This window comes from Microtus oregoni, unplaced genomic scaffold, assembly GCF_018167655.1.
Source record: "Microtus oregoni isolate MIOR12 unplaced genomic scaffold, Mior012 000090F_ref0000504, whole genome shotgun sequence".
Taxonomy (NCBI): domain Eukaryota; kingdom Metazoa; phylum Chordata; class Mammalia; order Rodentia; family Cricetidae; genus Microtus; species Microtus oregoni.
Genome location: NW_024544599.1, coordinates 2,841,633 through 2,860,559, shown reverse-complemented (window position 1 = coordinate 2,860,559; position 18,927 = coordinate 2,841,633).

Genomic DNA, 18,927 nt, shown 5'->3' with positions numbered 1-18,927 from the left:
AAGGAGCTGAGAGATCTACATCCTCAGGTAGTAGAAGGAGACTGTGTCTCACTGGGTATAGCTTGAGCATAGGAGACCTCAATGTCCACCTCCAAATGACACACTTCCTCCAACAAGGCCATACCTATTCCAGCAAAGCAAAACCTCATAATAGTGGAAATCCCTATAAGCTTAAGGACTATAATCACATTCAAACTACCATACAAAATATATGTTTTATTTTCTGAAAAATGTAGGCATTTATGAGCTGTGTAGCTTATCTTTCCTTCTTTGCATCAATTATCATGGTTACTATTACTATCAATACTAATATTGCCATGTGATTTTTGTCAATACCTTTGTAGTTATATCTATTTATCTAATCATCAGGTGGACCTTGATTTTGAATAAATGGTAGAAGAGATTCATTCTTCTTATACAGTGTAGACTTCTTTGCCTGTAAATCACAGGTCTTTTATGTTAGAAAAATATTCAATACTGTAACCTTTGGAGAAAATGGGATAACTTTATTCTATTTCACAATCAAAATGATTCAAAAATAATGTTCATTTACTGCCCCCAGTGTCATATTCTTTGGGAAAAGGCAGAGATCTTTTTCTGTTTTTTTTTTGTCATAAGTAATCATAAATCACCATTTGTAAAAAAAAGATGGAAGAGGGAAAATTGGCAATTCTTATTAGAGCTAGATATTAATATAGTGTTTGAAATGAGAATAAGTGCTTAAATTCTCTCTTAACAAAGCAAGCATGAGAAGACTGTGACTCAATATGTCATAAAGGCCACTGAGCAACAGCTTAGAGCACTTAAACCTAAAAGCTAATAACTGAGGATTTTTTCCTCTGACATCACTAAATATGACAAGGATGCTCATTCTCACTACTTCTAGAAAACACAGAAATAAAAATCCCAACCAAAGCAATCAGGCAAGACACAGACATAAATAGGGATATTGTTAAACTGTCACTGTTGTCAGCTGATATAGTGTTTTATGAAGAGAACCCTTAAGAAGTTATCAAAAGCCTATTAGAATATACAAATTCAGTAATTGCACAGAATATAGAATCAATATGGTAAAATTTCTATGTAGTAATAGGCAATATAGAAAAGAAAGCAAATTCCTCCAAAAGGCACCAAGAAAGTCGAACAGGAATAAATATAACTTTGCAAATACAAATTATTGGTGAAATGAGGGAGAGAAAAACTTACAGATAGCCAGTGTTTGTAGATAGAATTAATAGTATTAAACTATCTATTCTACTTAAACTAAGCCACAGATTCAATGAAACACTTAGCAATAGCTTCATGACATTGAAAACAACTCTAATAACTGAAGGGAGCTTGAACAAAAAGAACAATGTTAGATGCTTCACATGATATGGTTTCAAAATATCATACAAAGCTCCAATAATCAGAATATTATAATGATTTTGCAGAAAAAGCAAAACTAACAAACCAAATAACAAACAAAAATCTGCATACACCTGTTGACAAATGGAACAGAAGGGAGACACAAATCCATGCATATATATTCAATTGAGCCATGCCAGAAAGGCAAGAAGGCCTAAAGTGCAAAATGACAGTCTTTTCAATAATTATTGTTGAAAACTGGGTACTCACAAGTAGAAGAATCAAATTGGGCTTATCTCACTATATAAATATTAAGTTCAAAATAAATTTAAGTTGTCAAAATAAGTTCTGAAAATACAAAACTACTCAAGCTTACATAAGGAAGAAAGTTTTGATGTGAGTTTGGATAATTATTATTTGGCTATTAATCCAAAATCACAGGTGATAATAGTAAAAAAAATTGCCAATAGATTACAAAAACCTGGAGTGGTTGGGCAGAACAACAACAACAGAGGAGGAAACAATAACTATAATATGAAGAAATATTTGTGAATCTCATATTTTGGCAGAGTAAATAGTCCATGTGAGGAACTCAGAGAACTTAATGGCAAGAAAACAACTCAATTTCATAAGAAGAGATACAAACTTAAAAATATGTTTCCAGGACATGAAAATTATCAGCAAGACTGAGCAAGAAAATGAAGTGGGGAGAGAAGGATAAAGACAGAGGAAGAAAAGGAGGAGGCACCGAAGGATGGGGAAAGAAGGAAGAGATCAGGCAAATGATTTGAAATGGAGAGAGAGAAAGCATTCACTCGGATGGGCACCAGAGCAGGAAAACATGGGTGCTGTTGTTCACTCCTTTGGAAGATGATTTAGGTTCTGTTTGTCACACTTCTAAAATGAGAAATATGGTTTGTTTGTTTTTTACTTCAAGGATGTTTTCAGGTTTAAGCCTTTAAATGAGAAACAATCCTGTAAATGTTAGCACTTGGTATTTTGCAAGTACAAATGACAGATAGTAACTTCACCTCTGAACTGCCAGTATGAGCAGACCTTAGCGATAACAACAAGCTTAAGAATTTCAGGAGCTGTTTTACCTGTCTGTCTCCTCAGCACACTTCACTTTCTCTTTGTGTTCTTTGGTGTGTTACAGCTTTAATTCTGTTTTTTTTTTTTCATTTTCCTACACTCCTTCACAGATACAATACGTGTCTACAGGGGTCAGAGCACATTGTGAGCAAATGTTTTGATACTAACATTGATTAAAGCCATCTCTTAATCTTCTAGCCTCTTTTATCCACATGAAATCTTTACAGTTTTGAACTAGCTCTAACTCAAGAATATCTAGTTTTGCTTTCCCATGAAATTTTTTACTTCTTTGAGAAAATGTTAATCCTTTACACTTAAGAATCTGAGTTCCTCCTGGGGTGGTGTTATACCTTGAGGATGAGATGTACTCCATTGGTTCACGACTCAGAATATTTGGTACCTCACTCTTGATACTATTTTGAATGGTTACAGAACCCTTAGAAGATGAGGAATAACTGGAAGAAGTAGGCTTCTGGGAGTGAGGAGAGCTCATGATTATAGCCCACAATGGATGCTGTCTAGATACTGTTTTCTGACTCCAAAGATGATGTAATTAGCTACTTTAGGTTCTCCTGTCCAGCAGCAAGTCTGTTCCTATCTCCAGGCCTTTTCAATCATGCCTGAGGATATCCTATTCAACTGTGAGCAAAAACTAATCCTCCCTTATGTTGCTTCAAGCATTTATCATAATGATGGGAAATGTAACTAGTGCAGGTGGCTTTGAAGTTCTCTGGAGAATTTCACCATCAATTGAATTCAGATTTCCTTATTTCTTGGATGTGTTACTTGATATCATTATTAAGTCTAAATAAATATTACCTTTATTAGACTGTTAGTTTTTTTAAAGTATAATGAAATACATTTAATACAAATTTGTCTTGACTATTTTAAGTATACAGTTCAGTGTTTTTTACTGACAATGACAGTAGCTATGGGGGAGTGATCTCCCCAAAGGTACCCTAAAGGACTAGTTCCAGTTCCTCAGGACTTTCTGAACTGTTTGCTAGGTACACAGCCCTTTTACCCCTCAGCTATATGAGGCCCTGTTCTCAATTTTACTGCCAAATCAGAAAAGTTATACCTCTGCTATTTCTTCTAACTTTTTGTTTTTTTTTATTTTTGGCTAATTTAGTTTAATGTTTTAATTGAGATAGAATTATACTACTTTTCCCCTTCCCTTTCCTTCTTCCATGTCATTCAAGATACCCTGCTTTGTTCTTCCCTACAATTTTCAGGTTTATAGTCTCTTTTTTTCTTGATTATGATTTCTACACACACATGTAAATACTCACATATAAATACAACATGCTGAGTCTATTTTTATTGTCTGTGCATATGTGCATTCATGGCTGACTACTCTACATTGGTCAGCCAATAAGAGGGTTCATACCTGGAGAGGATAATTCTCTTTCTAACTGTTTCATTCACTTGTTGCCTGTCGTCGTCTAGGAGTAGGACCCTGTGAAATTTCCCCCTTCCACATTAAACCTTTAGGGTCAAATGGAAAAGCACCATAATAATCCTAATGGAGAATTGTCAGTCATTTAAGTAGAAAATATATCAAAATGTTTTCTTTATTGTACAAGAAAATAAGCTGTGCTTCAATGCATGAATTTACTTGGAATCTAGATGTGATTGCTATTTAGAACTCTTTCATCTTAAATATCTGAAATTCTGTACTCATTAGACAATAACTTTGTGATCTCAGTGTTTCTGTGTTGAATGAAAGGCAGAGACACAAGAATGCCAAGAAGATCACGTGTCCACTAGTTTGCCATACACACCAGAGAACAAGAGAGAGGGGCAGGATGGGAGATCCTATCTCAAATAAGGTGAAAGGCAAGGATCACTACCTAAGATTTTCCTCTGACCTCTACACATTTACCATGAAATTTACCATGACTTTTGTGTCCATTTTAACACAAAACATTAACATATTAAACACACACAAATGCATATACACAAACATAATTTTCAGAATGATAAGAAATAAGGACATCCAGACCCAAACTAACTGTACAGTATAATGGGAGCAATAATACTGCTTGGTTGAGAATTAACAGTATGATGGAACACTTTTACGGAAGCTGGGAAATGGTAGAGTATGCTTCTAGGAAAGATGTGTCCCCACAGCATCACTTTTTCTTCCAGTTCAATATCGCATAACATTTTATTAGGCATCCTCAACATTTCCTTGCCCATTGGTTTGTTGAGGGACAAGGATAATGGGAGAAATCTAGATGCTAAAGGTTAAGTATTGTATGACCTTAGTTATATGTAGACCGTTAAAAGTTAGAAAAAGGGGCACAGAATATAATGATGATTACCCTGGGTTTGGTGTGGAGGGGAAGAGATACAAAGGACGATTAGAACAACCTATTTACTCCATTCATGAGGTACAGAAGGCCAACACATGATCAATTAAGCAACTGCCAGCATTAATGGATTGGATAACTGCTCTTCCTTACCCCATCTCTTCAAGGGCATTATGTGTAATGAGTAGCAAGATAAAACACATAGGGGAAAAACTTCAAGGAATGTAGGTAAAATTCCTGGCAGAAGTGCTAAGTGGAGCTTAGTGTAGATTCAAGGTAATATATGAACATTAAAGAACCAAGAGATATACTTTTATACCAAGCAGTATAATTCAAGGCAGAAAAAAATAGTTGTCTAAATGATGGTCACCTGTGCAAGGTACTGTGCATTTAAACAGTTTATGGACTTAAAAAGACCACTATCGAAGGTTGGCATTAGGCTATTAAAGGTGTAGCTACAAGAGGAAAAGAAAAGAGATGCTAAAGAAGTGTACACTGAATGGAAAACTACAGGACAGAAGGCTGGCCCAAAACGCTCAGTAGATTGTTTTCTGAAGATGTGCTGCATACATTGGCCTCATTGGCCTCAGCTGGTGAGCTTCTCGGTCTTCACTATTTTCAGTACCAAGAGTCCAGCTTTTTCCTTGCATTCCCTTGAACCCTTTCAATAATCTTAGTACCCCTTTAGTCACAATAAAAAGAGCATTTCCACAGGGCAGTGTCATGAGGCCTAATTAGTACCTGTAGAGAACTCTGTGATTTTCAAAAGAGAAGTACAACAAGAGATTGATTTAATCCGAGAACCAGAACTGGATGAAGAGACTGCTCGATTTCCTTAGAGGCACAGGCATCCAACACACTGGAAGGAAATGGAGGTCTCTCCCCAGGGATCCTCCTCAAGGTCAGGATTTCATAGACTCAATGTTTGCCTAGTGGGACAGCGAAATAGAACAGCTTTTCATTTCGGCAGCTTGGAAGACAGCCCGATGCTGTGAAAGGGTGAATACATGGGAATCAAATACTAATCCAAGGTGTTCTTCCCCTACCTACCAGAGCAAAATAAATCAGTCATTTGCAGCACTGGGTGCAATTTATTCATCTATAAATTAAATAGATGGAACTAAATGGCATCTAAAGTCCTTTTTGACTCCGCCACATTTATCATTGAAATTCCTGATTCTACCTTGAGCGGGTCTTGTGCAGGCAGCCCCAGTCTCTCTGAGTTCATACGAGCATCAGCCCAGTTCTGTCTGGAAAATGTTATTTCCTCGGAGTCATTCATCACCTCTGGATCATACAATCTTTCTGCTTCCTGTTCTGCATAGATCTCTGAGCCTTGAGGGGAGGAAATTGAAAAAATCATCCCGTTTAAGGCTGAGTGCTCCCAAGTCCCTTACTCTCTCTGCATGTTGTCCATTTGTGGGACTCTGTTCATTTCCTTACTGCAAGAAGAACCTTGTCCAATGAGGGTTGGGGAGACACTGATTTAAGGGTTTATCAGTATGTCGTTAGAAGGTGTTTTATTGCTATGTTCTTCTAGTATAACAATTACAGCGTGCTCAGTAACCATTACCCAAACACCAAAAAGGAATCCCTGTTTATTTGTTTTATGTTTCTTTTATTTTTTGTTTGTTTGGGGGTTTTTGTTTGTTTGTTTGGATTAGCTTAACCTTTTTCTTTAAGAGAGAGAAATTTGGGGAAGAAGGGGGGGGGGGTTGGAAGAGTTGGGGGAAAGAGTATGACCCAAATATATTATATGAAAAGTTAAAAAATAGAAATTTCTTATTTTGTATTACCTAAATTCAGCTTGATTGGTGTCTGCTGAGTACATTCTAAGTGGCAGGTATTGTGGTAACTTGCAGATCAGTTCTCTGTAGAAAACAGTGCTTACATCCTGGAAAAGTGGCCATAAAACAGAGTCCCCATCAGTGAAGCCCAGACTTTGGCCACAAGAACTAAATTCACATTGCTAGGCAGTACAAAACCAAAAGCTTTTTGTGATGAGGTAGTGTCTGCTCTGGTTTTGGGGGAAAGATTAATGAATTTCTGCTGATAAACAAAGAAGGTTAGGGTGAGGTTTCTCTAAGGAGGAAATTCTGGTAAGAGAGACAAGATGGTACAAAAGTGTGGGCATTATTGAAGATGAGCTAGATACAGATACAGTGAGCATGGTAGGAATGGTCCAAATACGCTTTCATGTGATGCTGTCTCCCTACACAGCCATAATTTTATTTTCTTCACCAGCCCAAATAATTATGATGATTTATCTTAGCAGTCAAGATTCTTTCAAAATCTATGTCTTTCAAATCCATAGAGGATGATTGAAGAACTACATATTATGTAGTTTTATGTTCTTTGACCATTTATAAAAAGAACACAGGATTTCCTATAAGGCAAATGACCTTATGGTGGTTGGTTACCTTCCAGGGGAATTCAATGTCTCTGCCTGACTGTGTCCTGAATGTGTTACAACGAAGGAGAAATAAGGAGAATGAAGAAGTCATTCAGGTCCTCTCAGTTCTCTCAAAAATGATGACCGTCATTGGAAACAATGAATACTATGTAAAGCACAGTATTGTTCTAGTAATAGGAATCAGCGGTGCTTAGGAAGACTTGCAGATCATGTGATTTTGTAACCTGAGTTTATGGTTGGCACCTGTTGAGAGTGAAAATTAATTGGTGGGAGGATTTGTGGAGGGTCCACATGAAGCTCTCTGAAGGTTCAGGTAATATTGATGGCGAAAGATGGTCCATATCACTATCCCATTCTTGAGAAACTGGATCTTCAATTTCTATTTGGAGCAGATCAAGATTACCTGACACTATGGAAGATTTATGGACTACACATGTGTATAAATGTGTGCGTGTGTGTGTGTGTGTGTGTGTGTGCATGCACATGTGCATGTGTCTGTGTCTGTCCACCTGTTCTGTAAGTTTATAGATTTTCTCTTCATTTCCACACCACGCACTGCAGGTACTGAGTAAATGTCAAACTATCATATCCAGGCAACCTTTTCTGACTGAACTAATGGACCCTAAGATGAATTTACTCAGAGTCCTTTGCTTTTTGTAAATCCCGAGCTCAGTCACACCTGACATTCTTCATGCATTTTAAGAAAAGCAAAGTCACATTGCAAACAAAGACTGATGTACTTGGGGAATGAAAGAATATTTAAAATGAAAATATGATCATCGCCTGGTAGAGTCAACTATTTTTTCAGTTGGTGTCAGACCCGCTCTCTTCTGTGCAAGTTCTTTGCTGAGCTTGGGCAAGGAGTTGAATCTGTTTTTCATATTTGATGCAAAGTGGAAATGGAAGTTTAGGAGCAGTTTCCTGATATGTTTTTATGTGTTCTTCACAATTTGGACTTGACTTAATGTTGATGGCTACATTTTCATTGTATGGTCTTTACTGTTGTTTTCTTTGTAGAAAAGTACCATGTTTATATATAAAACTTTGTTTACTACACTGAAACTAAACAGAACTTTGCAGAAGAAATTAATCCATTAACAAGTCAACTCTCTAGATCCTTGTTGGTATTCTGTTTAAGAGCATCTCAGCATGCTGTTTGTTCAACTCACTTCTTGTGTTTCTGCTGCTATTTAAAGTTTGAGGCTTCTCCAGGCAGGACAGGCTAGTTCTGGATTCTGTGCAACTCTGGAGACTAGGTGAGAATTTTGTCAATTATCAAAAGTAGAAGCACTCACAAGCAGAGAAGGAGAGGAGGAGTACTCACATACAGAGAAGGGGAGAAGCACTCACAAGCAGAGAAGAGGAGGGGCACTCATAGGCAGAGAAGGCAAGGAGGGGCACTCACCTGCAGAGAGGAGGAGTAAATATTCCCTGTAGTGTGTGTGCCTACATAGCAAGTCTAGGTCATCACACTGAAATCCTAAGAAAAGCAAAATAACACAGAGCACGGATTTGTCTCCAATACATAGACAAAAGAAAAGGACCCTGTTTTCTTAGAGAACCTACAGGCACAGTTTACCCCTGACCCCTAAATATCTCTGCAGTAAAATTCCTTGTGGCCAGAAGAAAGATCATGGTGCAATTCAGCTTTAAATGGCAACCTGAACCTGGCCACTGATCTCAGCCTTTCTGATCTTCGGGGAGGACAGACTGCCATCCAAGGAGTCACCACCTTGTAGTTGTTTCTGTCAGCACTTGATTTTCCTTGGAGTTCTACCAACCCTGGAGTATGACCTTGCTCAGAAAGGAAATCCGACCTCATTACAAGGCAAGCTTAGCATTTTGCAGACACATTACAAAATCAGCCAAAACCCCTCGTCAGGAACTTTTCCCCCATGTATTTCCCCCCACAGGAAAGAAAGACAAGCCAGGGGGCTACAGAGAAACAAACTCTTGAGAACAGCTGCAAAAGGGGCTCAGGCATCTGTGTAATGATATGTTTAGTCACTAAACACAACTATTTTATCCTAAGATAGTCTCAAAATTCAATACACATGTTTATGGAAAGTCTTCTTGCTCTCAGTCTGAGCAAAGTGCCTGGTGAAATGTTCAGTTGGATGAAACCTAATTATTGACATCTGGAATTCGTTAATGTTAATAAAAACATTTGACTAAAGAAAGTGATATGGGATAAAAGTTCATTCTAACACTTACTGTGTTGTTAGCACAGGCAACTACACATTTTAATGGAAACCTGCTAGCTTTTTTTTTTAAAGCAGATTTTAATAGCCATAATCCATACTGGTTTATCAACTTACTTGAATTTTAAAAATTATACTGTATTCTCTAATTTCATATATATACATAAAGTGTGTCCCTGCTGCCGAGAAACCCACATTATCACGATCCAGTTAAACCAAAGAGGATATGGCTCATGTGATTATATGCATATTCATATATTCTGAATGATAACAATACTAGAAAGGGCAAAAATACAAAAGGCACCTACAACATGGCCTTTGCCATCTGCTTCTCTTTGTAGTTCCAACCACAGTGTTTGTTCTTATTTTTGTATTTAAAAACATCCTTTAACAACCATATCTGATGGACAAAATGCAAATATTTTGCCAACTATATTTTTCTTAAAGAGTGTTACTGCTAAACTTTGAATATGTACTTATAAAGGTTTCCACAGGAATGAGTGTAAGGTAGAGCATATTTTCACACACTTGTTTGTTTTGTGGTAAATATCATTGGTGTCTCTGATAAAATGAGGAATTCAAGAAGGTTATGTAGATTGGGGAATTCCAAAGCACCAGCCAGCCTTGAGCTAGACTAAGAACAACACTTTACCAGAGCATTCTAACCCAATTAAACAGCTGTCCCTAAGGCATGCTGCTACAGCAGTAATTGAAGCCAATGACAAATGTGTTGCTCTCATGAAGGGCACAGTGTTAAAAAGCTAAACATTCTTCAATTATTACTTTTTTTTTCATTCTTTGGAAAAAAAATGTTTGAAGAAGTGGTGAAAAAGTGTGGGGTCATGTCAAAGGGCATAGGAAACAAACAGCAAAAAGCCCCGAAAGACTAAGATAGAATAAGTTGAACAGCGAAATAAATGCTATAAATGGATTATAGAAATAAACCAAATCATGAAATAAACAGTCATATATCATAGTGATATAGGAAATTTAAAAATACAAAAATGGACAATAGATAAATCTTTCTTGCAGAAAGATGTAAATGATCTCTAAGTGTTCAGTGGGAATAAGGCAAATCTACTTGCTTCCAGAAAATAGAATATATGAAGCGGGAAAAGGAACTCTCCAGTCACTGACCCTGGCATTCAGCATGGTGAATATTATCATGGGTGTCATACGGAAATTAGGTACCTTCTGGCACAAGGGAATGAAGGTGGTACTCTGATATAGTCTCCCAAACCCCATAAGCCCATTCTATTTACAAGAAACACATTAAACAACCCAAAAATATCTTACCAGAACTCTTAATAATCATTAAAATAACAAGAGGTAAGGAGAGTGGGAAAATGCAACAATGTACGGGGTACTAGGCAACATGGTACACTAAGATAATGTGATATTCCACACTAGAGCACAGAAAAAAAGGTTAGCATAAAAACTAATGACATACAAATAAAATTTATAGATCAGTTAAGTAATAATATACAACATTGATTGTTTTCTTAGATTTCACACAAGTTCAAGTAAATGATAATATTGGGAGATACTGAACCTAGGCAAATGACACAAAGACACAACTCTGAACCATCTTTGCAACTTTTCTGTAAATCTAAAACCAGTGGATTCTCAAAGCTTTATTGAAAGTATAGTAAAATCAATTTTTGCTTAAGTCTTAAGATGAAATTCCTTAGCTATTTATACCTATAAAAATAATTTCCAGTGTTAATACTATAAATAATCCCTGCAATTTATTTTCAAATTTTCCATCTCTTAAAGGCACAGATACCTACTTTATGTTAAGTATATACGATTATAATTTTGAAGAACATGCTGGAAAAGGGGTAATGTTGTTTGCAAAGACAGTTGTGCTTAGAAGAAATTTTTCTGGTCAAAGTGCCGAAAATTGGGGATTCTTGATAGCTCATCTCTAAATGGGACATCTGTGTCACAACCTTTTCCCTGAGGGTCAGGAAGAGTGTTATGAAATGCTGTCTTCTAGATATGGCAGGATTGGTGAACCCATGAGCTCAGTGGAGTTATGGTGACCTACAAAAAAGCTACAAGGATAGACTCAATAAGATCAGTCATTATTTTATTGGTCAACACACTTAGAAGCACTGAAAAAAAAAAGAAGAGGAAATGGGACATGGATGCTCACCTTCCTAGACCTGGATGGAGGTGGGGGTTCCTTGGACTCCCCACAGAGCAGGAAACCCTGATTGCTTTTTGGGCTGATGAAGGAGGGGACTTGGTTGGGGGAGGGGGAGGGAAATAGGAGGCGGTGGCGGGGAAGAGACAGAAATCTTTAATAAATAAATAAATTAAAAAAAAAGAGGAGGTGACCTATTAGAGGTACCCAAGAAAATGGAAGAGGGGAAGCTGGGGGATGGGTTGATCTAGACATGTTGTTTATATGGCTAAAATTATGAGAAATTATTTTAAAACTTTTCTATTTTTAGAAGTTTGAGAATATATTTTGGAGATAAAACTAGCAGAATGGTAAAAAGGTTAGACAAAGAACGTAAAGGAAATCTTTAAAGTTAAATATGTATAACCACCAACTGCCACTGGGATGATTTAGATTGGGTTAGGATACCTTAAAGTACATGGCTTAAGATATACATGGAAGCCTAATATTAAGCATGTTAAGTGTATTTTAGATGAGATGTCTAAGGTAAAAATGTAAATTGGAGAGTCATTAGCATATAAATGAGATAAAATGATAACAGTAAATAAATGAATAGTGGAAGAAAACAGGAGCAGTCTCTGGGGCCCTTCGGTATTCAGAGACATAGATAGGGTATGCAGAAGTACAGTAGAAAAGGGGGAAATCAAAGTAAGAACTCATTGTTCATAGCACACGGAAAGGGACACAACCTTAGAGGACCGCATAGGTTACAGGGAGAGCTGAGAGCCCAGACAGATTGAAGTGGCAAGAACTCACGCAGTAGACTATCAAATAGAAAACAGCTGCAAAGAGAAGAAATGCTGGGGATGTGAAAAGAGGTACCTTGTGGAGATTTTGCTTTGTTAAAAAGAACAGAACATGTACAGGATAACTGAAAGATGGAGCAATCACCCATCAGTAGGAATTAGAAGGAAGAATATTCCACACTCTCACAAATCTGCAAACAGCTCTCACTTATGACAGTCTGATTGCAAACAAGATACACAGGGCCATTTGGGGAATAATACTTTGCCTCAAAAATGGAGAATATTACTAGACAAAATACTTATGTGCTCTTGCCTCAAATTTTCTAAGGAAGGAAGGCTTGACTTCTCATGAAACCACAACAGCTATAGCTATCTGCATGAGACCAAGCATACATTGGGCCCATTAGCACTCCATCATGGATGGGGAGGGACTCATTCAGCCTTACATTTCACTAAAGAGCTATTGGCCGATAAAGTGTTTCCGATGGAAGGTGAAGCATTTTCTTCATTAGAATAGCCACTCTAAGTTGGCCAAACTCCATGCTGATACAAGCAACCCTAATTAAACTCACCTACAAAAGACATGGAAGAAGGGGTGGACTAGTTGGAAAGATGAATGGTTCAATAGGGAAAAAAATAACAAAGTTGAATTTGATCAACTTGTAAGATTGAAATTGTAAGAAAAAAAGATCTTAAAGGCTTAAATTGTTTTCATGTGAAAAATATCAGGCTTATCAACACTCCATCATGGCCAAAGGACAGGCTCAAGAGGCCTAGTTTCCTGCTAAGGAACTTTTGGCAGTTAATAGCTGCTGGAAGAGACGAGACTGAATTATTTTTCTTTAGTTGTGTAGCTTCTAGTAAGTTGCTGGTAAATAACCTCACACCGGTGTTCATGCAGGCAACCCTAAATGAAAACCGTGGGTCATAAATATAAATGAAAGTAAGAAGGAAACTTGTTGAGAAAAAGTAAGGGAGAAGTAGAAGGGGACAGAGGGGGTCAAGGAGGATAAGGGATGGTAACTATGGCCCAGACATATCATATACCTCCATGAAATTATCAAAGCAGAAATATAAATATTAAATACGATATAATTGTATTGGACATGCTACAAAAGAGATGAAATAGAAAAGGAATTTTTAGCATTAAGATAGTCAAAAAATTTCTCGAACTTTAGGTAACTGTAAACAAAAGCTTCATGAAGCTCAACAGGCCCCAAGTGAAAATGATTAAAATTTAAAAATAGAAGCATTCAGAAGATTATTCCCAAACCACAATATGAATTGCTCAAAACCAAAGGTAAAGAGAAAATTACAGGTAAGTCATATGACACATGCAGGCCCCATGGCCAAGATGATAAAAAGGAAGGATCATAAGCAGGTAGAATTCGTATTTGGCTAAAAGCTTTTGATCATAAAAAATGACAGATTCATTTAATATAATTTTTCTTAATAAAACATATAATTTCAGTGCTTTAAACGGCATACCTTTCTAATAGGAAATATGAACAGAAGATAAGATTAAATTCCTGCCAAGAAACATTTTAAGGAAAAGAGGCTTATTTTGCCTACGAGTTTGAGGAGACAAAGCCCTTCATAGCAGGAAAGGCACTGTGGTGTGAGCATGAAGCAGTTGGTCACATTGCAGAATCTAGAGCAGAGAGTAGACAAGTGGAGCTGGGCTATGAAAGCTTAAGGACCTCCCCACAGTGACCTATTTCTACTATTGATTTTATTTTCTAAAGTTCCAAAACCTGCCAAAACACGATCAGCACCTGGAGAACAAGTGTTCCAACATATGTTGCTGTGGGGGACGTTTCACACTCTAATCATCATATCCCTCCTCTGGCACAATGGGCTCACAACCATCTCATAATGAAAAACGCATTCATCCCAACTTCTTGAGGGATTTAACAGACTAGGTTCTACATAGGAGAGAAATAGTGTGATACTTGTCTTTCTAATCTTGTTTATTGGACTTAACATCATGATTGCTAGATCCATTTAAGAAAAAAAAACAAGATTTTGTTCTTGTTTAATCTGAATATTTTTTTTTGTGCATTGTCCTGACTTTATTTTTTGTTGTTGTGAGAAAAAAATAACCTGTCAAAAACAAAGCAGCATTAAGGGAAAGAAGGCTTATATAACTTACACGTAGTTTACATTCTATTGTTGCTAGGAAATCAAAGCAGTGTTAACTTGAAGCAACTACTCACAACTACAGTCAAGAGAGAGAATGAGTATATACTTGTGGTCAGCTCACCTCTCCTTAATTTACATAATCCAGAACCCCAAACAAAGGAGTGAGGTCCACAATGGATATTTCTTCTCTTTTATGCCTTCTTATACAGTCCAAGGTCTCAAACAAGGAAATGGTGCTGACCATAACAGAATATATATATATATATATATATATATATATATGGATAAATGTTCCATTCCTTTTACCAATATATATATATATTCCACTATATATATGTATACATATATAATATATATATTCACACTTCAATTAACACAATCAAGACAATTCCCAATAGACTGGCCCACAGACTCACCTGATCTAGACAGTCTTTCACTGAGTCTCTAGTCCCAAATAATTAAATCAAAGTGAGAGTTAATAGTAACTATCATATATGTGCATCACATTTTTGATACATTTTTATTGATGAGCACATAGACTAATTCTATAACTTTATTAGTGCTAAACATGGGTGTGTAAGCTTGTCTACTTTACGCATGCTATAATTTCTCTTGGTGATATACAAGAGAGCTACTTAACTAGATCAGTGGTAGTGACTCTGTTTTCCGAGGAACATTTCTACTAGTACAGTGGTTCTAATAATCTACTAACATCACCAGCAACAGTGGATAAATGTTCCATTCCTTTTACCAAACATTCTTACTAGCAACTTTTTTGTACCTTTTTTTTTTTATGATGATAGCCTTCCTGACTGGGATAAAATGGGATCTTGTACAATTTTGATCTCCATTTTCTCCATAACAAATTATGACTGACATACTTTCATGTATTTATTGGCTTTTGTATCTCTTTTTTAAAAAATAACTGTTTGGTTAATTTGCTCAGTTATTAACTATATCATTGTTCTTTTCATATTTTGATGTGTGTTCTTCATATAGTCTGGATACTAATCTATCAGATGACTAGCAGACAAATTGTTTATGTTATTTGTTCAGGATCCCTTAACACAGTTAATTGCTTACTGTGTTTTGCAAAAGTTATTTAATTTAATGTAGCTCCATTTGTTAATTCTCACTGTTATTTTCTGAGTTATCACAACTCTGTACATAAAATCATTGACTTTGGTTTGATTTTAAAGTGTTTCCTTTAGTAGTTTCAGGTTATACATTAAAGTGTTTGGTCCATTTACAGATAATTTTGGTGCATGGTAAGACATAGGCATTGAGCTTTAATATTCTTTATACATATATCCAGTTTTCGTAGGATCATTTACAAAGTTGCTATCCCTCCTTATCTTTCTCTTGCACTTGTTGTGTGTGTTTGTGTGTCTCAGTATCATGTTGTTTAAGTTCTGCTAATATGCAGCATAAATTTAAATGTTATGTCTACAAATGTATGAGCATTCAAAGTTCTTCCATCTAGTGTCTTCTTCAGTTTTCTTCTTCAGTATCTAATACTTTTCACTGTAAATGTATTTCATCTCCTGTATTTTTCTTTTGCAGCTAATGTGAATGGGGTTATTTTCCTGATTTCTTCTTAGTTGGTTCATTACTAGTAAATGCCACAGAGTTCTTAAGTCACAGGAGAAATGAAATAATTATTTTCCTCATTATTTTGGCATTAAGAGAATATTTTAATTATAATCAAATTTATATATAATATCCATAGTAACTTTCATTTAAGAGACCATATGCTTCCTGTTTTAAAAGCCATATTTTGTCTTTAAGTACCTAGAAAACAATAACTGGAGATAGTTTCTATACAGGGTTAATCCAACTAATATAAAAATGAGAAATTATTGAGATACCAGACTTGACTATTATATTAAACTGTTATTTTCCAGGTCATTACTTTATAGAATGTGGTTGGGGTGAGGAGAAAATGAAATTAACCCTCAAGAATGGCATGTTAGAACTACTTTCAATTGTATATATCCCATAAATGAGAATTTAAGGACTTCTATAAGTTGTCAAAGGTTTACCTCACTCAGGATAGTATTTTCTATTTCCATCCATTTGTATGCAAAATTCAAGAAGTCCTTGTTTTTTACTGCTGAGTAATACTCTAATATGTATATATTCCATACTTTCTTCATCCATTCTTCCATTGAAGGGCATCTAGGTTGTTTCCAGGTTCTGGCTATTACAAACAATGCTGCCATGAACATAGTTGAGCATATACTTTTGTTGTATGATAGGGCTGACCCAAAAAGAGGAACATGGGATGTACTCACTCATATTTGGTTTCTAGCCATAAATAAAGGACATTGAGCCTATAATTCGCGATCCTAGGAAGCTAAATAAGAAGGTGAATCCAAAGACAAACATTTAGGCATCCTCCTGAATATTAACCTTCATCAGGCGATGAAAGGAGACAGAGACAGAGACCCACATTGGAGCACCGGACAGAAATCTCAAGGTCCAAATCAGGAGCAGAAGGAGAGAGAGCATGAGCAAGGAACTCAGGACCGCGAGGGGTGCACCCACACACTGAGACAATGTGGATGTTCTATCGGGAACTCACCAAGGCCATCTGGCCTGGGTCTGAAAAAGCATGGGATAAAACCGGACTTGCTGAACATACTGGACAATGAGGACTACTGAGAACTCAAGAACAATGGCAATGGATTTTTGATCCTACTGCACGTACTGGCTTTGGGGGAGCCTAGGCAGTTTGGATGCTCACCTTACTAAACCTGGATGGAGGTGGGTGGTCCTTGGACTTCCCACAGGTCAGGGAACCCTGATAGCTCTTCGAGCTGATGAGGGAGGGGGACTTGATCGAGGGAGGGGGAGGGAAATGGGAGGCGGTGGCAGGGGGAGGCAGAAATCCTTAATAAATAAATAAATTTAAAATAAAAAAAGTTGTCAAAGGTAAAAGTACATACATTTAAAGAATGTTTGTTTCTGATGATAACTGTAGTGGTTTTATGTCTGTGTAAAGGCATAGTGTGACCGAGGAGCACGTTTTTAAAGGGTACTTGAAACAAATATCTGAGTAAATTATTATTTGGCAATTATGGATCATGATTTTCCTAGATACCATATATTAGTAAACAATAAGATGAGTGACAGATATGGGATATCTCCCAATAGGTGTCCATTATAGTAGATCAGACACTCCCAAAATAGAGGATATTGCCATTTCTGTTGGTTACCAACCAACACAACTAGCTCTTAAAACCTTAATGCTGAAGACACTATGCACTTTAATTATAAGGCAAGGAAAATACAAGTTAGTATACAACTGGAAGTTACCTTGCTACTCCCTAGATTTCATGATGTCAGATGCTACAAGTAGAAAACAAAAACATTAACAATCCTACTCAGCTATGCTCTTTGCAAGCTACAAATCACTGGTCCAACTAAATTTGTTCATTTGTGCAATAAAAATATGAATGTTACAGTGGTCAAACTATATGCCTAGTCAAAACCAAATGCCTGGGGGAAGGTGTAGATCCTAGGATAGAAACTACTATTAATTTTTTAAATGGTTATAGTACCAACATGTCTTCTACACCCTTATCTTTATACTCTTAGAATAGAGAATTTCTCAGCCTTTATTAACACAGTTCCTTTTGTAGTTGAAAGCAGCTACTACAGAGAATAACAATTCAGAAAAAATCTGAGAATAAGTGATAGTGAAATACTTATCCCTTAATGTAACATCTACATTGTCCTCAGTAGTAGGAGAGGGCCTGCTTTTGTTCTCAGCTGCCTGGCTAGCTTACACCCAAAGTAATTAATTGTATTAATTAAATTACTGTCTGGCCCATTATATCTAGTCTTTTCTTGGCTAACTCTCACATCTTGATCTAACCCATTTTTACCAATCTGTGTAACACCATGAAGTCATGGCTTACCGGAAAAGATTCTAACCAGCATCTGTCTAGGATAGGAGAACCATGGCGTCTGCTTGACTCTGCTCTTCTTCCCAGCATTCTGTTCTATCTTCCCCACCTATCTGAGTTCTGCCCTATCAACTAGGCCCAGGCAGTTTCTTTAATAACCAATGAAAGCAACACAAATACAGAAGGACCTCCTCCACCCAAAACTCAGGCAACATTGAGGAAGAAGAGCAGGAAAGTTGTAATATTGGGGTAGGATTGCTGTGAAGCAAAGTCTTCTGGACATAACAAGGTTATTGTACCCATGAATTTACTATAGTTGTGGTTGCCTACACAAGACCTGCATATGATTAAGCCAGTGAAAATACCAAAATGGATTGGGAGAAATTCTTGAGGCCCTACAACTAGTTGGCACCTGATGTGGAAGAAGGATTGTGTTTTCTTCAGGTCTGTGTTCCCTAGTAGGTGGCCCATGCTAGAGTAAATGCAATATCCATTTGCATATGAGTATTACTAAGTGAACTCAGTGGATGATAAACAATAAAGAGGACATGAAGTTTGAAGGGGGATATTGT